The sequence below is a fragment of the Podarcis tiliguerta genome, assembly GCF_965153285.1.
Source record: "Podarcis tiliguerta genome assembly, chromosome: 11".
NCBI lineage: Eukaryota > Metazoa > Chordata > Lepidosauria > Squamata > Lacertidae > Podarcis > Podarcis tiliguerta.
The window spans coordinates 38,701,367-38,724,393 of NC_139544.1; the positions used below are offsets into that span (position 1 = coordinate 38,701,367).

The 23,027-nt window shown below is 40.7% G+C and overlaps 1 long non-coding RNA gene across 2 annotated transcripts in view; it reads right to left on the minus strand.

Annotated features, from left to right (window-relative positions):
- Nucleotides 1-22,952, minus strand: part of LOC310660072 — a 53,202-nt gene extending 30,250 nt beyond the window's left edge. The window contains exon 1 of one of the 2 annotated variants that reach the window (XR_014503116.1): nt 22,933-22,952. This is a non-coding gene — a long non-coding RNA (uncharacterized lncRNA). The remainder of the gene's footprint in view (nt 1-22,932) is intronic. The other variant, XR_014503117.1, reaches the window with a different exon arrangement.
- Nucleotides 22,953-23,027: the final 75 nt, after the last annotated feature.

The following is a 23,027-nucleotide window of genomic DNA, read 5'->3' on the forward strand; positions in this document are numbered from 1 at the left end:
CTTTGATGCATACAGTACGCTGCATTCGAAAAATTCAGGAAAAGGTGAAATAACAGTATGGGAAATGGTTCGGCAGCACACACAGGGGGATTTTTTGTGTGCTTCGTGACTTTTTTTGTCACAGAATCAAAGCACCCACCAAGAGAGAGAACGTCTATATGTATGAACTTCACTTTTATTCGCAGAATTTATGGCCTCAAGCCATGAAAGTGAACCTCTCCCTGCTGTCATTTGACAAGCTCCCAGATTCCTGAGGTCTGTGCAAAGTTTGGCAAAGGACTACACCCTGTGTAATAAGACGGTGACAGTTTTGTACATGACAAAACAGGTCAGGAACTTGCGAAAACGTTTTTTGCAGCTTCCCTGCAGGAAATTACACCAGTTACTCTGTAACCCGCTTAACTAGGTTTGAAATGAAATTTTGTGGCTAAGGGAGACTTTTATTTGTCTTTATTACTATCATTATTCTATTTAGCAGCCAAGTGACAAAGTGTAGCATTGTGTTTCGCTTGACCATGTGATGACATATTTATAACGTTAGTCCCTTGAACGAAAAGGCTTTCCTGGAATGGGTAGAGAAAGGAGGTTAGCATAGGAAGCCTCAGACACCACAAGCTTACCCAAGTGCTTAAAAAAATATAATTGAAAATGTAGCTTTAGAAATAGTGTTGGTGCTCAAAGCTCAAAAACAGTTATTTAATTTAACCATTAAGAGAAGAATTCAATGTAGCACTAAGTAAAAGTCCCTTAGTGGTGTACTAGATGCTCTAGCAAAATGTCTTGTGCAAGAGAAGGTGCAGGGAGCCAGCTTGGTGATTGTTAAATAAATTGGAGTTCTTGTTATTAAATATACCAAGAAAAAAGCACACCAAGAACTCAGGCCAATGTAAGTTTCAATAGTGGGAGTGGTCCCTACTCACAAGTCAATAGTCAATAGTAACAAAAACTAATCCATTCAGAAGTATGTATTCTGACAAGAATTACAAAGAATTACAAACTCAAATAGAGATTACAAACTCTAACAGAGATTACAAACTCGAACTCATACATATGTTTATGAGTAGTAGAGGGTAGCTGAACTCCACCTCCCAGCAGACCCAACTAACATTAAACCTGATGTCTGGGGCTACTGGTTTTGCAGTCCAAAATATTTGCATGGCATCAGATCAGTGCTGGATTTAGGTTTGATGAGTCCCTAAGCTACTGAAGGTAATGGGGCCCTTTATATGTCCAGCTGTTTTTTGTGTTGAATATATGCTATATGGTAATTTATGGACCTAATAGGTATCTAAAGCCATTTGCACATAACAAAATATGAATTTTATCAAAGTAATTGTTGAACTGAAATACAATTAAGAAGAAGTATATTAATCGTGAAATACAATTAAGAAGAAGTGTATTAATAGTGAAATAATGATTAAGCTCTAACTGTATGTAGGTTTTATTTTATTTGGTTTTTTATCTTATATTTTGGAAATGTACATCCAGTGTTTTTTTCCTTTAATTTGTTGGGGGGACCCTCAAGAGAGTGGGGCCCTAAGCTATAGCTTGTTTAGCTTATACGTAAATCCGACACTACATCAGATTGAAGATGGTTTCTCTTATACAACCATCTCCAACCTGGTGCTCTCCATATATGTTAGGCTCCAACTCCTGTCAACCCCAGCCATGATGACCATCAGTTGGGTATGATGAGCGCTGGAGTCCAACACATTGGGCTGACAAGGGCTGAAAAAAGGCTTCTCTCATGTTGTGTTTTCCTGTGCCCCTGACACCAGCCCTAACTTGCAGATTTCGTATGACCGGGGAGAATAAAGGAGTTCTTTCACAGCTTGGCTTTGGCTGGAGCTGAAGCTAGCCAGATCAACTTGCTTAGGAAGGAATGACAGGTGAGACTAGATGGAAGGAACTTAGGAAGTTAGACATTTCCTCTGAGCCAACCAAAATATAGGGTATTAGGGCCACTCTGTATACTAAGGGCCCAGTTATATCTTAAGTTTGGACCTTTACAGCTTCTTTCATGAGCAGAACTCTCGTTCTAAGAATGGTTTTCTTTAGTCTGCAGAGTAAAAACTTGAATCTAATACTATGTATCTTAGGTGGTACCTAAATCCATAAATGGCTTCACTCTATTTGGAGTTGCATGAAATAACTACACTGAGGATTTGTATCCACTGATGTCTGTAAAATAGCATGTGCCTTCTCATTATTTTATTAATCACTTGCAAAGAAAGAAATCTGAGGCACAAGCATGATAGGTCATTGTCAAGAAGTTCCAATTTATTATTATTATTTTAAGTAATAAAACTGGGAGAGTTGTTGGTTCTTTAAAAACATTACCAGTTTAATCAGCAAAGTTGGTAAAAGTTGAAAACAGCTACGTAGGGCAGCTGATTCTGAAACTTTCTGCATGGTAAATTATCCAGTTTCTCCTACTTTTTATGAATGAACTTTTGGTGCTAATTAATGCAAATAGCTTGACAGGTGTTCATCCAGGTTGCCTGGTGCTGCTTTAAAAACCAATTATTTGATGAGGATTTCTGTGACTGCTTAAATGACACATTTGTGCATTTGCAGAGGCTGAAGCAATTTCTTCTGATGATAGTGTGGTTTTGATTGGCCTTGTTTGATTACTGTCTGTCTGGGTTATTCTTGATGGCAGGTGATATGGAATATACCTCATTAGGATAACTTGATTACTTCCTTTTACTCTTGTCCACCTTCCTATGCCTTAAAGAAAAACTAATGATTTTTTAAAAGAGTTTTTGGCTAATCCATATAAATGGCCTGTTGATTTAATATGCTTATTCTGTTTTAAAGCCTGAATTTACACCCTTAACATGGATAAGGGTACCTGTTATGAAATATGTTTAATCCATTATCAACAGAGTAAAAACTGGTGGGAAATGCTAGTGTTGTAGCAAATTCCAGAATTTACCTATGCACTGTGTGAAGAAGGACCTAATTTTGTCAGCTGTGGATCTTCCAACATTCAACTTCATTGAATGACTCTGAGCTATTATTATGAGAGAGGGAGAAAAACATCCATCCATATTTTTTTCCATGCATAATTTTATTCATGCCTATAATGTTCACTTCTTGCATACTGAAGAGAAAAAAATACACATCACCTGGGAAGACAGCTGAACTAATGCCAGTGTACTGGAAGAAGCAAAGATCACCAGTGTCGAAGCAATGATTCTTTAACATCAACTTCATTGGACTGGTCATGTTGTGCGGATGCCTGATGATCGTCTTCCAAAGCAACTACTCTATTCCAAACTTTAAAATGGTAAGCATAATGTTGGTGGTCAACAAAAGAGGTTCAAAGACTCTCTCAAGGCAAATCTTAAAAAAAATGTAGTATAAACACGGACAATTTGGAAACATTGGCCTGCGAGCGCTCCAACTGGAGAGCAGCCTTTGCCAAAGGTGTCATGGGTTTTGAAGATGCTCAAACTCAGGATGAAAGGGAGGAAGGCTAAGAGGAAGGTACGCTTGGCAAACCCTCATCATGATCAACTCCCACCCGTAAACCTATGTCCCCACTGTGGAAGGCTGTGTGGATCCAGAATTGGCCTCCACAGTCACTTACAGACTCACTTTTAAAACTGTGTTTATGGAAGACAATCTTACTCGGCTACAAATGATCGCCAAAGAATAAGACCTTTAATCCAAAATGCTGCAATCCCTCCTGATAGGATAGTTGTTCCAGTCCCTTAATCACTTTGGTTGCTCTTCTCTGAGCCCAGTGCAGCTCTTACTTGTGAGAAAGCATCACTAGACTCAGTGGGACTTCTGAGAAAGCAGGTCCAGGACTCATATACTATGAATGTCCCCCTCTTTCTATGTCTGGGATTCATTTCAGTAGCTTTAGGTTGCATTCCTATAAATGTTTGTTCATAACTAAGTCCAATTGGGTTCAGCTGGGCTTACCACCAAGTAAATGGGTATAGGATTGTATTCTAAGGTTGAAATTCCATAGACGTCTACCTCATAGTAAGGCTGCAATCCTAACCCAACTTACCTGGGAGTAAGCCCCACCAAATTTTATTGGGTTTACTTCTGAGTAGACACAGTTAGCTTTCTGCTGTAAGGCTGAACCAAAATCTAAATCTGCTCATTAGATAGGGAGATTTTGTTGTCAGATACATATGCAAAATTACACAAAAACTGAAAGTGTTTTGCTATTTTTTTGTTATTCTGGAAGCCCCAAAAGAGGCTCCCCTAAGACAGATCAGATAGGTTGGGGCTCAGCTCTAAACATAAACCTGCGTAGAAGACAGGCAGCTTCCCTGATTTGGGACCATGAGGTGGCTGTACTGTTCAAACTGTCTGCACACTGAATTTCACCATCTGTTATGTCCCATATTATAATTGAATTTTGGTTGCCTTCCCCTCTGGGACAATCAGAATTTAAGCAGTTCAGCGGATAGGGTAGAACAAATTCTGTCCTGGGACTCAACAGAGGACAAGTCTGCATGAACTGTCCAATTTGTCTAATGTACCTAAATTTGCCTAAGGGACTCAAGACCTGCTGAACTGCACCAATTTATTAAAACATTACGTACTCTAAACAAAGCTATAAAAGTACCCCAATGTACAAATAAAAACATTAAACAATAAAATTCATAAGCTAAAATCATCACATGGTCACTAATGTTAAAAACAAGATCAATTAATACAGTGTGCAATTTGTACTCAGAGTTTGGTGACAAAGATAGAGCATAGCCTGAGGTAGATAGATAGGATCAAATAAATTCATCTCCTTTACAGTTAATGGCTACCTTGGCTATATAATTTGCTCTAATATTCCTAGCAGCAGTTGCAAAAAGTGCTACCCGCCAGGTCACATACTTATCTGTGTCTGCAAGGAGATATAAAATCATGACAAGGGGGTTCTGGCCAGGGGACCCTGTCATTATAGGTACCAAAAATCTTTTTCTTGCAGCATTATATAACGGACAGTGCAAGATATAATGCATAAGGTCCTCTACTTCAGAACATCCCCTAATGCAAACATGTTTGTTTTTTGGTATGCCTCTGTGTCTCCCATCTCTATAAGAAGAGCTTATTGTATTTAGTCGTAGCTCTGTAAAAGCTTTTTGAAGCTGTGCAAAAGTCAATTCATTAAAATAAGATATGTGTTCATTGACCTCTCTAAGTTTAAAATACCATGGGGCGCATATAGATGTGCACATAGAGTTTAGTCGTTTTTAGTTGCCACTGCCCTTATGTTTCGTTTAAAAATATTTTTCTGTGAATATAAGGGGAGTTCTTTAATCTCAGTCACTGAGAAGTCACATTTGCCCATCAGTCGGGCAGCATGATGTACCCAGTTTTTAAGGGGTAATCTATTTGAGAGCTCAATCAGGCATTTTTTTGGTAGCCTAGTGTTGTCCATCTGTTGAACTCTAAACCAGTAACAGAGAATTCTTTTATCTATTTGGCTCTCTATGCTCAACATGCGAGTTTCCAACCTGACCATGGCAGATTGCATGTCTTTGGGTAAACCTAAAAGAACTCTTAAAAAATAATTCTGTGGGGGTTCTATAAAAATCCATAAAGGATTTGGGAACCACATCCTCCGGAGTTCGATAATAGAAATATGGGATAGGTATAAAAATTTATTAGAACCAAAAGTTCCACACTGGTTATATTTTTTTTCTTTTTTCCCTCCTCCAAAAACTAGGTGCTCATATAATGCATGTTATATGTTATTTTCATCAATATATGCACTTTATCCTAGTGTATGCAATTTTGTCCTAGTGTATGCAATAAATACTAATTACTTGGTGGGAGAAATGCACTGCAAATCAGAAGACATGCAAATTTGGTAGGATGGCTGTGTTTCAGTTCACATAGTGTTTTAAAATGTGCAAATTAAGTAAATTCACTCTTAAATGCAAACTGAATATCTAATTTAGCTCAGCTGGTAGAGCATGAGACTTTTAACCACAGGGTCAGGGGTTTGAGCCCCACATTAGGCAAAAGATTCCTGCATTGATGAGCCTTGTGGTCCCTTCCAACTCTACAATTCTGTGATTCTATGGATGGATGGATTTTCTCCCCCACTCCTAGAAGCGAATAAAACCCCTCTCGTATCCTGTTTGGTATTTGCTAGTCAAAAGCAAGCAAGCAAACAGTAAGTTTTTGACTTTCTGCAAAATTCCCTAGGACTTGTCCTGTGCAAAGCCCTTTTAGATAAATGAGAGCATTTTTTGATTGATTGCCTGTCAGTGTGATGCACAGTAGAAAAGAATACATTGCTCAGAAGTGCAGCTGATGCTTTGTACGCTGAAGGTCCCTGGTTCAATTCTGGGTGACTCTGGTTAAAAGGATCTCTGGTAGGTGAGAAGCCCTGGAGAGCTTCTGTCAGAGCAGGCAGCCCAGAGCCAATAGATCTGACAGCTTAAAAAAACACAAAAGGCAGTCTTTTATTTCCAAAGGTTGTGAGGTTTTAAAGAAGCCATCATGCAATGAGCATATTAGTGGCCAGTTGCAACTCCTTCCCCACATCCACTTGGGGGGGTGGTGCTGGGAGAAATTAAGTGCTTGCACATTTGTTACCCTTTGACATCGCTGAAGAACATAAGAAGAGTCTACTGAATCAGGCCAAAGGCCCATCTAGTCCAGCATCCTATTCTCACAGTGGCCAACCAGATGCCTATGGGAGGTCTGGTAGCATTCTCCCCAGAAACCTGTATTCAGAAATCCAACAGTGGAGGTAGAACATAGTCATCATAGAATTGTAGAGTTGGATGAGACCACAAGGGTCATCTAGTTCAACCCCCTGCAATGCAGGATTATTATTATTTTTTGCCTAGTATGGGGCTCAAACCCACAACCCTGAGATTAAGAATCTCATGCTCTAACAACTGAACTCTCCCATCATGGTCACTGATAGCCTTGTCCTCCCTGAGTTTGTCTAATTTTCCTTTGAAGGACTATAACTGTTTCTTCTGGGAGCAGATCCCATTGTTTCACTATGCATTGTATGAAGAAGCACTTTCTTTTGTCTAAACAAAATTTAAAAATTCCTTCCAGTAGCAACTTAGACACTAACTAAGTTTCTTATTGGTATGAGCTTTCGTGTGCATGCACACTTCTTCAGATACACCTGTCTGTCCTGAATTTTCCAGCATTGAGTTTCATTGGATGTCCAGGTCTTCTCGTGTTATGGGAGATCTGTTAGCAGAAAGAAATTCTTCTGAAGGTATGCCCCTCTTCTTTCTAAATAACCTGATAGAAATCATAGCTTAGTACTTTAGCCAATAGTACCCCTTTGTTGCTCATATCGATTCTTATTTCCTCTTATAGCATAGGAAACAGTGAGCAACTGTTGTGCAAAAGACACTGAATTTAAATTGCAATCCCAATAATCAGTACAATATATGGCATGAGACATCTGTTTCCTTGCAGCTACTGTGAGTAATAAAAAAGGATAGCTGTGCAGTGTTTAACTAGAGATCCTCCCCCCTCCCCATAAAATAAATATGCCATCTTGTCCTCAGACAAAAACAACAGTTCCATAGCTTCTGTAGTGACCCCTGGAAAAATATTTCCACTAAATTCAAGTGTACTTACTGTAAACACATGCTTGCATGTTCTTTGAACGTAATGAGATACGTGTTCTGAATAAGATGAAGATAAATGAAATACAGAGTAAATGAAGAGTAGGTCCATGTAGGAAAAATACAATAAGGCTTTCTGATTAGATCTATTCATACCTTCTGAGATAGCAGGGAGTAAGTCTTTGCCCTCTAATGTGTGCTGCTCCCCTAAGTATTTCAAGAGGGCTAACATGTTCCTTACTTAGTCTTCTCCAGGCTAAATATAAAATTCTCTCTCACACACACACACATACACACGCCCCGCCATTTCCCCTCTCATAGGACTATTAGTGGCTACTTATCATGATGGCTTTGTTTTAGCTGCACAGTCAGAGGAATATGTCTCTGAATACCCATTGCTGGGAACTGCAAGAGGGAAGACTGCTGCTGTGCTCAGGTTCCACATGCAGGCTTCTCATAGGCATCATGTTGACCTTTGAGGATGCTGCACTTGATGGGCCTTTGACCTGATCCATCAAGGCTCTTCTTACATTCGTATGACTTGCTTTCCATTCTTGTGACCAAACCTGTCAATATCCTCCTTAAAGCTTTTCACCCAGAACTGAACACTGTACGCCTGCTGAGATCTAACAGGTGCAGAGCTATTGCAGATATTAAAATTGTGCAGCTTGAAGCAACTGAGTGCATAAAAACTAACATTGTCCAGATCAGTTAGATACTATTCAAAACTTCTACTTGCAGAACTTTCCTCAGAACAGAACAAAACTAATGGTGAGACATCCAAATAACTCCATACAACTGGTGCATGTCCAGCACAGCCTCAGCATCTTATTAAAAAAAAATGGACCTAGGAACAAAGGTCTGTCTCCTTACAGCCTCCATTTTGCCTGGAGCTGCAGTCACTCTCAGAGAGGCTCATTTACACATCCTTACTCCCACAGAGCCTGGGAACAAAGGACTAAAGGCAACTCCCTTTCAAAATGGAGATTTGCAACCGAATATCTTTGTCATATGATCAAAAAGCACACACTCAGTTCAAGAGCAGAGAACATTCGCAGTTAATTATCATCTAGTTAAAGCTCAGAGAGCAGCACTTCTTTAGCTTCAATGGAATTTCCCCAGAGTTAGCAGCACACACCCAGGCATTCTTCATTTCAGTGTCAATTAATTAATTATATTTAACAAGAGCTAGTGTGGTATAGTTAATAGATCATTAGATATACACCTAGCAGACTTGTGAGGAAATCCCTTCCTGGGAGCTGACTGGTGACCTGAGTTAATCATGAACTTTTAGCCATACCTGGACCACAAGTTTTATCTTAGGATACAAGTGATGATCCCATGCAAACCAAACTTTACATGGGAGGTAGGGAGAGAGACCAATGTGATAGCTAGCTAGCTAGGGAAATGAAAGTATTGTAGCAATTATAATGTTTGACATGCGTTGACCTTCCTGGCAAAGAGGGGTATACCTTATGCAAAACGGGCTAAAATACACCGTCCTGCAAAAAGCACATATTTATAAAAATCTGGCAATATGCATCTATATAAAACAGGACCACCTGCTTTGTCTGCGCACAGATGGGAGTTTTGACTGCTGACAATGCCATGGCCAGTGCCTCTCTTCTACAGTAGGAAGAGGATCAGTTCAGATTTTCTTTTCTTTATTCATGGCTGGGAAGCTTAATCTGCACCAAAGCATGGTAGAAAACAATATCAAAAAGTGAGATTGTAAGCCGTCCAACGTGAGGATATTCTTATTCTATGAACACTTCAAATTACTCAGTAGCAAGTTGATATGCTTCAGCTTCAGCTTCAGCATTTGGTCTTGTCCCCTCAGGGATAAATTGTTTGCAGCTTGCAGAGACTTTACGCAATGAATGATTCCTCATTGAATTGACTCAAATGCTGGCTCCGACAGAAAATTATAACTAATCACGAAAAGATGCTTTTAAACAGCTGAACAGATCGACTCTACATCTGAGGTTGGCATCGCACAACAGTGGAAATCTGTCTGGAATGTCCTAGTTTCAGATTTTGCCTCCATGCAGCTAACTTAACACTGAAATCTCAAGATTCTCTGTTGGTAATAACAGAGTATATTAAAGTATATTAAAAACCCAACAACAACTATGCAGCAAGGCACTCTGGATGCCTTATCTCTACTAAGTACAGAAGCAGATGTGTTATGTAAGATTCGTTCTGAGGATCTGCTGAAGTACTTTGCAATTAGAAAAAGTAGGAGAAAAAAATCAAATATAAATAAAGTGGAAGTAGACAAAAATAAACATTATTTTCCATCTTACTGTAGATTTTTTTCATTTTGAAAAATACAATTTTATTTTACAGTTTATTATTGTTTATAGTTTGAATTAGGTATATATGAGGACACCAAAATCTTTTAAGTGCTTAGGGCCTCTAAAGTTCTTAATCTGGCCCTGGTTTAGGATGCCACAATCTATCACTGCAGATTCTTTCCCGTTTGCCAATACTTATAGATCCCATATCTATAGTTTGAAACCCTAAAAGTATGGTTTGTCCTGGCTGACACAGCCAAGGAAATGTATTGAGGCTCTGCATTCCCTGTGCCTTGAATAGAAAATGGACCAAAAATATAATCCTTTTTTCACACCCTGACGGAACTGAAAAAGAGGATGTTTGGGATTTGAAGGACTGTCTCCTGGGACAACTGAGGAGACGAAAAGGGATAATCATGAGATCCCCAGTGTCTTCTGGCCCCAGAGATAGAGCTGCTTTTCAAAGGTACTCATGGTAAGAATCCCAAAGAGCCCAGGAACGCAAGCCTCTTAGCTTCCCTCAGAAAGTAGATAAGTGCCGTGAGAGCAAAATGAGGTGGCAAAGTTGACAACTGTAATACTTTCCCAGCACCTTCTGAAGAGCTAAGAAGATACTCCTGACACTTCTGCTAGCAATGCTGTTGCAGAATCCTTTTCTTCATTTCCCCTCGGTGTCCAGGTTTATTGTATATAAAATGAGGTGTGCCACCGATGTTGACTTTCTGCTTTCGTCTGAGTGGCTTACTCATTGCCTCTTTCTTTCCCCAGTGATTGACTACCTGGTGTAAACAGAAGGAAATGCAGACTAAATACACTATTTGTATATACATTTTGGTACATGTTTTTGAGCTGTGCCCCAAAATTTGGAGAAATGCAAAGACTGAATAACAACTTAATTTAGATCCATGCATTAGTCTAGGAAGTCGGAATCACAAACACAATTCTTGAACAAAATTCTAAATATACCAGTGATAATGTGGAACCTTTGGATTTGGAAGAATTATACCTCTTCTTCTGACAGCCATTTGCTACAAAGCAGGAGGAGGAGAGGGCTAGTGGCCTCTACTCCTTCTGGTGGGCTTCCCACAGGCATCTGGGTTCACCCTGTGGATGCTGGACTAGACAGACTTTTGGTCTGATCTGTCAAGGCCCTTCTTGTGTTATTTTATGGTTATTTTAGGTGTGTCTTAAGTAACACTGGAATGCCCAATTACAAAGCATAATGGGTTAAACAGCTCTTCCATACCCTTCAACATTTCTCCAATGAAGGTGAGGACATCCTATTCAATACTAATAGTAATTTTATTATTTATGCCCCACCCATCTGACTGGGTTGCCATAGTCACTCTGGGCGGCTTCCAAAATATATAAAAACATTACAAAGCATTAAACATTAAACAACTTCCCTATACAGGACTGTTTTCAGGTGTCTTCTAAAGCTTGTATAGTTACTGTTCTCCTTGGTTCAGGGGTCACATAACTCCATACCCTCCAACGTTTCTCATATGAAAATAGGGGCGTCCTAAGGAAAAGTGGACACAGGTGGTGCTGTGCTTAAACCACAGAGCCTAGGACTTGCCGATCAGAAGGTTGGCGGTTCGAATCCCCGCGACGGGGTGAGGGGTCCCTTCACCTTTACCTTTAAGGAAAAGTGGGACGTTCTGGGACCAAATCAGGAATTAGGATGGCTTCTGTAAATCTGGAAAACAGGGAGACTTGGAGAGAGAAAGCTCACTGGATTGACTCAAGTAGGCCGCTATCTCTGTGACTAACTGGATTACAGGCTTATTTGGAAGATAAAATGAGATAGCCCCATAATATCCTGCCATTTACTCTTTTAAGGATGGATGGATAAATACATATTGGGAGAGATGTGTTTTGTAGTCTAAATAGACAGTTCCTTATGTTAACACAAAAAAGGATTCTTTGTACTTGAAGGCAGGGTATGCCCATTTCATCCTTTCCCGTTCATTATTTTCATTTACTGATCCTCTCTCCATTGCAAGGTAATTTAGTGAACACAATGCTGCTGCACGTTATTTGATTAGCCGGAATCATGCGCCTCAGGGCCGGGTATCGACAAAATACAAACAGAGCCTCCAAACATTTGTTTTAAATTTTTGTGAGGTTGAAGAAAAAAAGTGCAACTGACATTATAATGCGAGCTTACCTCTCTCTATATAAAGCATTATATAAAGTATATATAAAGCATCTAATCTACATGTCTAGCTGGAAATGCGTACAGCATCAAACAGTCAGAAGCCAAATTATTCAAAATATCTATGTGCAATTTCACTTTAATGATTCGTTTACTTCTTAGCAGTAAACACAGTAAGCAATTGACTTGCACTCTCAGGCATTCATTGCTTTTCATTACCGTATCATCACTTCTTCAAGTACCAAACTCCAGTGGTGAGTGTTACCTGGATTGTAGCCAAAATAGGGCAACTGAGAAATCAGCAAGCTTGGGGTAACCCTGAGATTTGTAAGAAACACATTTATAATCTATTGGGGGAGGTGGACTATGAGAGTTAACCTTTTGGCCTCAAAATAGCTCAAGAACAACTGTTTTATCATTCATTGTGCTTCTGAACAGTTCTCCATTCAAATGAATCCCAGGGTGGTTTACAAATTAATAAAACATACACAATATCAAAAACTTATCAATGAAGCAGCAGTTGAAAACAAGTGGACAAAATATAGCAGCAAATACAAATTAAATAAAACTTTCAAAACCAAAAAGCTACCATATATACCCACATTTTATGTTGTGAACCGCTATGAGATCTATGAGTATAGGGCTGTATACAAATGATGATCATAATAAAAAAATAAAAATAAAACATTGAAGACACATTGTTTTCCCCAAAGATTCTGGGAACTATAGTGCTCCCCCCTCATAAGCTACAATTTCCAGCACCCTTTGCAAAATACCCAGGATTCTTTGAAGGAAGTCACATGCTTTCAACGTAATTTAAATGTGTTATGAGTATGCAGCTTTTCGCTGGCAGTTTCTTCATTGGGCTTATCTTCCCTAAAGGACACATGGGTCTTTAAGCAAGTGAATACCTTATTTTTATTCAATTGTAAAGCTAACTTATTGTAGTGCTGTTTTGTTTTCCTACTGTTTTATGTTCTTTGCTGCTGGTGGTTTTATTGTTGTTTTTTCTGGTTTGGGTTATCTATTTTATTGTGGTTCTTTATCTTAGCTTTTGCTTCTTTCTCTGTGTGTGTTTACAACAAAATTATGGCTATTAAGCTACAGCTTAACACTACTGGATAATGTCAGTTGCTGAGCAGCATGCAAATGTTATTGATTAAATAAAATCAGTAATGTCTGATAAGCAAGATGGTGTCTCTGGCCACTGGTGGTCTATTCAGGAGTTGATAGTCTTGAAAGCAGTTGCTGGAGTCCATGAAGAAATGTAACTTGGTGGATTACATTTTTCCACTTAAGAAATGTATTAACACTCTCGGGTAAGTATTTTACAGCCTAACACTTGGCGGTAGCTGTGCCAGTGATGACTCACCGCTTTTCTCATATTCCATCTTCTTTTGGTTCAGAATAGAATTGTAGAGTTGAAAGGGACTCTGAGGGTCATCTGGCCCAACCCCTGCAATTCAGTAATTTCAACTGAAGCACCCATGGCAGATGGCGAGCCAACTTCTGTTTAAAACCTCCAGTGAAGAAGACTCTTCCACCTTCTGAGGGAATCCGTTCCACAATCAAACAGTTCTGAAAGTTCTTCCTTATCATTTGTAAACCGCTTAGATGCCTATTTTAGCATTCAACAATAAATCTATAAATAAAATGGCAAAGATCGAAGAAATGATTGTTACTGGGGGGCTGGGAGAACTTTTTTCTGTAGAAATTCTATAGCAATGAATTGAAGTTTAGAAATGGACGACTGTATTCTTGACCTACTTCACTTTGGGATTGGGTCTGATGTCATGATTTGGCTAAATCCCCACAAAATATGAACTCTAGAAGCCTATGATTGCAATGGCACTTAGTTCTGGTGTCATTCTGCAGTGCACCTCCTCACCCTCACCTCATGTTTTTGACCATGATGCACAGTTTAATGATGTCATGTCACATGTGATGTTATACTATATCAGGAAGAGGAAGAGACTCAGAGTTTTATCTCCCTTGCAATATTTTAGTTCTACCTTCAGAGGTTCTGATATATCGTGTCCTCCCTTAAAGGGGGCACGTGTTGCGGTGAGACCTGGAAACCGAAACCCTGTGTTGTGGGTGGGTAAGATTGGTCAGCCACAACACCCGATTGGTAGGTCCCTCGATGTTGGGTTCAATCTGGCCAATGGATCAAGGGACCTTTATATACCCATGCAAGTGACCCAGAGCTTCCTCTTTCGCCATGTGCATTCGGAACACCCGCCCACCTCTCCCTACTTTTAGGGCTTTTGCTCTTGATCTTGCTATGCCGTCGTGTGTCGTCTGTCGTTAGGACAGGGGCACGGCTGGAATATTCCCACTTGGCTGATTGGCTGTTGCCATTTGGGTTTTGCCTGCCGCGTAGCAAATCGTCACAACTTGTAAGGTTGCTGATAGGCTCTGGTTCAGGTGATAGGGATGGGATAATGCTCTCGTTATCCTTATGTGAAGGGTATTCCGTTACAGGAATCCAGGGACTCAAATGGTTTGGTCAACCCTTGAGAGGGGGTTGTGCCCATGCCTGAGTCCAGTGGGACATCTGTGTGGCAGACATAGTCTGTTCCCGACTTTCTGCCTATCCAGGTGTTCATCCTTGACTGACCTATGCTGGAACCCTGGGACAGCGCTACCTGCATGGCAGGGAGCTAGTCGAACCAAACCCTATGCAACCACTCACTTTCTGTAATCAATAAAGTTGTGGCCTAAATTCTGCCAAAAACCAAACTAAAATTTGAGTCAAGCGTGAATTTATTTAGGGGGGAGGTTTCTGGGTCTGAACACGCAGCTAGAATGATCTAAGCATCTCTTTGTCTAGAAATCAAGCATGGGATTATTCCTATTGCATCTCTTACCCACACTCAAGCTCATTTAGACAGATACCTCATGAGCTGTACTTCTAAGATCGGAAGAACAGTATTATAGTAGATTAGTTAATGATCTACCGCAGGAATGCTAACTTGAATAAAATATTGGTGGGCCTAGGTATGCCCCACCCTGCATAACTGATCACACAATGCAGTGTGTGCACACCATTTGAATGGCAATGCCCATCAACTGGGGGGCGGGGGCCTGGCTTCCTCAAATATTTTATGGGGGGGCAATAAAGCCCCTAGGAGTTGTTTCTATGATGTACTGCCATCACTTAAAGTTCAGGCAGCTTGTATTGTGCCATGAGACAATAAAACTGAGGACTTGGCTATACAGTTGACAGTTTTAAGTGTGTTTTAAGTGCAATGTACAGTGTGACACGAGATGGAGATGGTGAGCCTTATGGAAAATTCAATGTATTTTTTAAAATGCTTAAAAAAAAAAAAGCATTTTCAGAACTGTTTTTATATGTGTGTAGATTCCACCTCAGTGGGAGAGGAGTTTTCTTAACCAGGAACTCTGGAAAAGGCTGCCTACTGGAAAGCAGGATGACTCTGGTCTTCTGCTTCAAGACTGCTGTGCATACTCTGCTGATCATAGAATCATAGAATCATAGAGTTGGAAGAGACCACAAGGGCCATCGAGTCCAACCCCCTGCCAAGCAGGAAACACCATCAGAGCACTCCTGACATATGGTTGTCAAGCCTCTGCTTAAAGACCTCCAAAGAAGGAGACTCCACCACACTCCTTGGCAGCAAATTCCACTGTTGAACAGCTCTTACTGTCAGGAAGTTCTTCCTAATGTTTAGGTGGAATCTTCTTTCTTGTAGACCAGTGATCACACTGGTCGAAGTGTGTTGGGGCCAAGTCTAACAAGTTATGGGCCAACTGACTTCTACAACTGCGTGAGAGTGTGTAGGAAATTGTCTGTTGTACAAGTGCCCCACCCACTTTTGCCTCTGCCCCACCCGCTCTGAAGTTTGCCCAGGAGGGAATGCAGCTCTTGGGCTACAAAAAGGTCCCTTGCACCTTCATTAATAAGCTAGCAGCAAAGCACCATCAATATACTCCATGCCACTGAGTTTCAGTGTTTTTCTTGGCTTCCCAAAAAAGTGAAAGTGATTATAGCTCCGCAGAGAACTTTCCTAGTTAACTTTAGTCCATACAGAATTTCATTTTCCTAAGTGAATACGGAAACCATATAGCAATGGCCAAAGGTCAGCAAACTCCAGCTCTTTCGCAGTTTTATTCCATTAATACAAAGTAAAGTCTCCAGTTAATGAGAGCCATTTCGAGTGTGTGTGTGTGTTTTTCCTTCTCAGAATGAGAGTTCGCCACGAGAGGAAAAGAAATTCCAGCAGCGAAGGTCCCTCCCCTGCAGAACCTCTGCTAATTGTAATGTCCATTCTTATGCAAAACTCCACTTCCCTTGTGAGACCTATTTCTAGCAGGTCAGTGGAGACATTTACTCTGTGATAGCTTCTTAAAAATTGTACATTTATGCATGCAACAATGAGGCAGAAGGGCATTCAAGGCCATGGTGCATGTAAAGCTCCTTACTTTGTGGGACCAATAATTACTGCAAAGTACCTAATTTGCTTTGAAGGATGGGTCCATTAATGTAAAATGAAGGTACTTTACTAACAGAGCAGTAACACACAAAATTTCACCCAGAAAATTTGCTGTCAATGTGTATAGATGTACCAAATGAATATGTACCAAATGGGGACACGGGTGGCGCTGTGGGTTAAACCACAGAGTCTAGGACTTGCTGATCAGAAGGTCGGCGGTTCGAATTCCCTCAATGGGGTGAGCTCCCGTTGCTCAGTCCCTGCTCCTGCCAACCTAGCAGTTCGAAAGCACATCAAAGTGCAAGTAGATAAATAGGTACAGCTCTGGCGGGAAGGTAAACGGCGTTTCCGTGCGCTGCTCTGCTTCGCCAGAAGCGGCTTAGTCATGCTGGCCACATGACCTGGAAGCTGTACGCCAGCTCCCTCGGCCAATAAAGCGAGATGAGCGCCGCAACCCCAGACTCGGTCACGACTGGACCTAATGGTCAGGGGTCCCTTTACCTTTACCTTACCTAATTTGCTTTGAAGGATGGGTCCATTAATGTAAAATGAAGGTACTTTACTAACAGAGCAGTAACACACAAAATTTCACCCAGAAAATTTGCTGTCAGTGTGTATGGATGTACCAAATGAACGGATTTCAGCCATCCCACTTGGTGATGTAATGAGTGACATTTTGGGCTTGTTCACTTGGAATTGTTTTCCTCTCATAATGCTTCCGGTTTGGGTTTTGCTTGTATCTGCAGTTCTTCTCCTATGCTGGAGACATTTCCAGATAGTCAGAGTTCATGTAATCATGAGGAAAACAAAAGTGCAATTAATTTTATGGCCATTCTTTTGGAAAAGAGTGTGTGTGAGGTGGACTAAGATAATTGCAATTACGCCCCACTGAAATCAATGGGGCTTGGAGCATTCCACTGTATTCCAAGCAGGGACCTGGGGTATTCCACTGTACCTGGGGCTTGGAGCATTGCTGGCTACTCTCCTGCGGTTTGGAGCATCACTACAGACTGGTGATTTCATTGCTATTGTGTACAAAAATATTTGGATCAGAGCTTTGGCAGGCAACAAATGCTCATAAGACAAGTACATAAATACTGATTAATTAAAAGATGTAGCAACACTTCTGCCTATTAAATCCCTTAGCACAGAGGTATAATTAGAAAGTGGGGATCAAGAAGAAAAATATTTTTGCATTAGTTCTCCTCCATATGCGAAATGTAATCTGTGCTGCAGTCCTCAAAAGGAATGGACAAATCCAGTTCGTGCCACTTTCACTTGTATTCATTCAGAAGTCCTGTTTCCACATTAATCTGTACAAGATGAATTCATTTAGGTGCGCAGTTAAGCATAGGCTTCAAAATACAGTGGTACCTCAGGTTACATATACTTCAGGTTACAGACTCCGCTAACCCAGAAATAGTACCTTGGGTTAAGAACTTTGCTTTAGGATGTGAACAGAAATTGTGCTGGGGCAGCAGGAGGCCCCATTAGCTAAAGTGATGCTTCAGGTTAAGAACAGTTTCAGGTTAAGAACGGACCTCCGGAACGAATTAAGTACTTAACCCGCGGTACCACTGTATGCATTTCTAACATTTTCTTCTTCTGATAATACAGCACACAGCTTTAAACTCATTTTGATACATTTTTTAAACCCAAGAAAAAATGTTTCTTAACTTTCAGGATGTGCAAAAGCTGGTAGGTATAACTAACCTGCATTTTACTCTGGGTGGCTTGGATCAGGTCAGTTTATACTGTAACTCACAAAGGGAAGAATTCATAGTCCTCAAAAATGGAACCAGCAATGAAGATGTGTGAAGATGTCCAGCTTACCTGAACAATGGTGCAATATACCAATAAATGACCTCTTTGGAACAAAAAGGAATGCATTTCATGTTAAGTTGATAGACATATAATTACAACAGAACTCCAGAGTTGCTGAACAACAAAATGCACAGGTTTATTCTGTGAGCTCAAAAGCAGAAGTAAGTGCAATGTCCTATCTCAAATGTGCCAGGAACATCTATCCACTTAATTTCCTTTAGTTATATACCACAGCTCCATGGATCTTTCACTGTATCTGCAGTTTTGCTGCCTATTATTACCTCTGTCATTCTCTAGGCGGAAAGAGAAATTCTCTTGTCTTGTCATTCCCGTCGCTTTGAGCAAGCAGAAAAATAATGAAGTACAGAATCAGGACTGTCTGGCAGAATGTAAGGTGAAGATATTTTACTTTTGCTGTCCAAAATTTAATTAAAAATAAAATGAGTTTATAAATCAATTTATGAAAGCACAAATCTCCCTTTTAGATAATGTAGCTTTATGTCACACCTGTTTTGCTTTTTGCTATAATTCATCACACCCTCCAGTCTCATTTTAGTTTCAGGTTCTTAGCTGGCATACCAAACAGCACTGAGTATAATTTTTTTCTCATTACCGTTAACTAAACTGTATTAACTCTCATATTGAGCTAGTAAATCTTTCCAGCACCTTATTTATTGGTTGAATTTATACCTTACCCTTCCTCCTAAAGGAGGCCTTATGCTCTATCAGAAAAATTGTGTTGCCCGTGGCTATATTTATGCCCAATCTGCTAGCAAGCAAGCCTCACTGATATAAATACCAAAACAGCAAACTTCAACAGGATTTCTTTTCAATGGGTGTTTGCATGGGAGATTTCCTAGTGGATTGTTCCCGAAGTAGATACCAGATGCAAAAGAAATGCCTTTTATTCCACTCCTAGCCCACAAAGAAACATTGAGTTAAGGATAAGCAAATGCCTTCCCCCATCTCCCTGTTCACCTAAAAGAAATGACAGCGTTTTTTAACAAAAGTAGTCATGAAAAATAAAGAAAACATTAAAATACACACAACCAAACGGAACCATTTCCACACAGATCACAAGAAGATCTAAAATAAAGATACAGGAAACAACACCAACAAACCCCTCCCGCACAACAACAAAAACCCCAAACAACACCTCAGATCAGACCTCTATCCTGTGGCAAATGAACCTCCTGTGAGGTTTACTGATGCTAGTGAAACTCAATAATAAATCTGCCCAGACATAGAATCCAGCACATCCACAAGCCCTGACTTGGAATCAATGGAATTGTAACCTTTTAATAACCGAAACTGAGATTCAGCAATTTCTCTTTTTTGTGCCTGCATTGTTTGAATGGTTGGCATGAAGAATTATCTAAACCCTACTATCTTTGGGCATGCCCAGCTTTTTAAAAATGACATTTCTATCCCACCTTTCTCCAGTGAGTTCAAGATGGTGGTCATGGTTCTCCTCCTCATTTAATCCCCACAATATTGCTGTGATGCAGGTTAGGCAGAGGGGGTGTACCTGGCCCAGGGTCACCCAGTGAGCTTCATGGCCGGGTGGGGATTTGAACCCTGGTTGCCCAGGCTATAGTCCAACACTCTAGCCACAACACCCCACTGGCTCTCTGTTGCTTACTGAAATTCCTTAAGCCCTATTCAGGCATGAGCAGAGGAGGGGAGAGGTGCAGGACAGCTCTACCCCCATACCTGTAAGTGCCCAAGAGTTAGAAGATGACTGTCTGAAGAAGGCGGCTTCCTGTACTTGTGGAACCTCCCCATGCAGTTTAAAACCTTTGGAAATCAATAGCTTACATCACGTGAGAGTCTGCACATGCAGTTGCTCCAATTCATAGTGGGTGATGGGAATGCAGGGGGCACGAAGCTCAGTAGGAAAATAATACAGTAGTACCTTGGTTTTCAAACAGATTAGTTCTCGAATGTTTTGGCTCCCGAAGGCCGCAAGCGAGTGTTCCGGTTTGCCAACTATTTTTGGAAGCCGAATGTCTGACGGGGCTTCCACAGCTTCCAGATGGCTCCAGGAGCTTCCTGCAGCCAATCAGAAGCCACATTTTGGTTTCCGAACGTTTTGCAAGTCAAATGGACTTCCGGAACAGATTCTGTTCGACTTCTGAGGTACAACTGTATAGTATAGGTACAGTTATGAGAAAATGGTGCTTCTTCATATGGCAGCTAAGAACCTGAAACTAAAACGAGGGCTAGGATGATTGTGTTTCAGTTCTTATATTGGAAATGAAACACTTGGTGGCATTTCTACCCCTTTGCAGCAATAGCAAATGCTGAGCATTCACTTTCCAAGATGTAAATTTATATTTTTTAAAAAACTACCTCAGGAGTGCCCCAGCAGTTACATTGAGGATTGGGAATATGCCCTATTTAAGATGAAAGAACCAGAAATAAATAACTGTTGGGCTTCTTTAATAAAAGAACATGCAAAATAAGTTTTGGATAGATCTGTTATGAACTTTTTAATGACACACAGTGTGCCACTTCAATACAGTAGCTTTTTTGATAATTAAGCATGAAATATTGAACCACCTATCAGCATGTTCGTCCTGTAAAAAGCACCCTTATTGAGCATATATTTAAGGCAGTATGTGCACACAAACTGTCGCCACCCTCCATTTATTTTCCTTTGACACGGTTCGCACTCCTTCTCAGAAAAAGGAAACGCTGGCCGCAATTTAGCACAGAAATGTACTTAAGCCTATTGAAATCAATGGGGACATGAGTGCTTACATTTGTGTTGGATTATGGCCATTTGTCTCCATCCATTCATTCCGCACAGCTTTAAAGAATGCCATTCATCAACTGTTATTTGCCGAATTGTTTGGATGAACTTAATGCCATGTGCAGCAATTAAAGATGCTATTTAAGAGCAGGCCGGGCATCCAAGGTCCCTGGGTGCTCATCTAAGCAGCCAGTGAAGAAAAACAGAAAATAAAAAGGCTGTGTTTCCTCCCCACCCCCAACCCTTTCTCTTCTCACTGGAACTGCTCCTACAGGATTCATCTCAGAGCAGAATAAAACAGGCGGCAGCAGCCCTGCCCTGAGAGCCATTGCAATATTCTGATGGGTCGCATTCTTTACCCGGCTCTTGTTGGTCCACCTTTGGGAATGCACTGGTGAATATCAGGCCCACCAAGTGTCCCTATTTTCCAGGGACAGTCCCAGATTTGATTGATTTGATTTTTGATCCCAGAATGTCCTGCTTTTTCTTAGGATGTCCCTATTTTCATCGGGGAAATGTTGGAGGGCATGATAGGACATCCCTATTTTCAGCAGCAAGCCATTATTATTTTTTAGGAAACATGTAGAGTGTTTATTCCTTTATTGTAAATGGAGCCTTACGCTGTTTACTCAGAAGTAAGTCCCACTGTATTCAATGGAGCTTGGTCTCAGGTAACTGGATAAAGACTACAGCCTCACACTGCAATCCTAAGCATTTTAATTCAGAACTACCGGTAAGTCCCACTGAGTTCAAGAGGATTTACTCTCTGGTATGTTCCTGATCTCACAGTTTCCATTGTGGTTTTTATTGTTGTTGTTGTATGCTGCCTTTCTACCTGACAGGGACTCAAGGCAGCTTACAGCTAAAATATTGTTTCATTCCATTTATCTGTTGAAGGTGTTGTACACAATCCCTTCCCTCGCACATTTTTTCTTTATAAAAATCCTGTGTGGTTGGTGAGACAGAGAGGTTGTAATTGCCTCAAGGTGATAGGTGTATATGTGTATATTCAGTGCTATTTTTCTAGAAAAAGAAGTGCCAGAACTCTCCCTGAACACCTTCCCTTGTTCTCTCAGAATGGCAGTGGAACCCACCTGAGAGGTGCTGGAACTGAGTTCCGGTGAGTTCCTGCTGAAAAAAGTCCTGTGTCTATGACATCTACGTGTGGGGGAGATCGAACACAGCAGAAACTTCCTGATGTAGAATTGGATGTCCCTATTTTCACCTGAGAAATGTTGGAGGGTATGAAATATGCAGCTTTGTGCTTCCTCAGTTCCCCGTGTGGATTGCTGTGCCCCAGAGCTACCTAGGACGCCATGAGTTTTATTCCTCTGTCACTTTTTAAAGGGAATAAATTTTGTGCGCTCTTTTCTGAGCAAGATTTATACCCCAGTTGATAAGTTTCAGCCTGGCAGTTTGAAATGGTTTGGAAGATAATAAATGTTGCACATCTGACTTTTAAATTGAAGTCTCAACTCAAGCCTAACAGCAGCTCGGCTGTCGGCATGACAGTATAAACACAAATATTGTCCAACTTAGATGCGTTTCTCTCTCCACCCCCTCTCCTGCCGGCCACCTGCACCTACCCACCCCCACTTTCCCCTTCTGGAAATATGCAGGTGTGAGTAATTCATTAAAACACCTTGCATTTTAGTAGATCAGCGTATGCGACAGATTTTTGTGTTTGGCCCACTGGTCTCCAGATTTAGCAAATAGTTCAAAGTAGAAAACAAGGATGGATGATGAAGCCAGTTTCTTCAACCAATGGCTGTCTCTTGTGTTATATTTTAAACTCAGGTGTTGGTTTCTATAAGTCACTCCAATGTCCAAATGCACTCAAATATTTTGAGTCATTATACAGTGGTACCTCAGGTTACATACGCTTCAGGCTACATACGCTTAAGCTTACAGACTCCGCTAACCCAGAAATAGTGCTTCAGGTTAAGAACTTTGCTTCAGGGT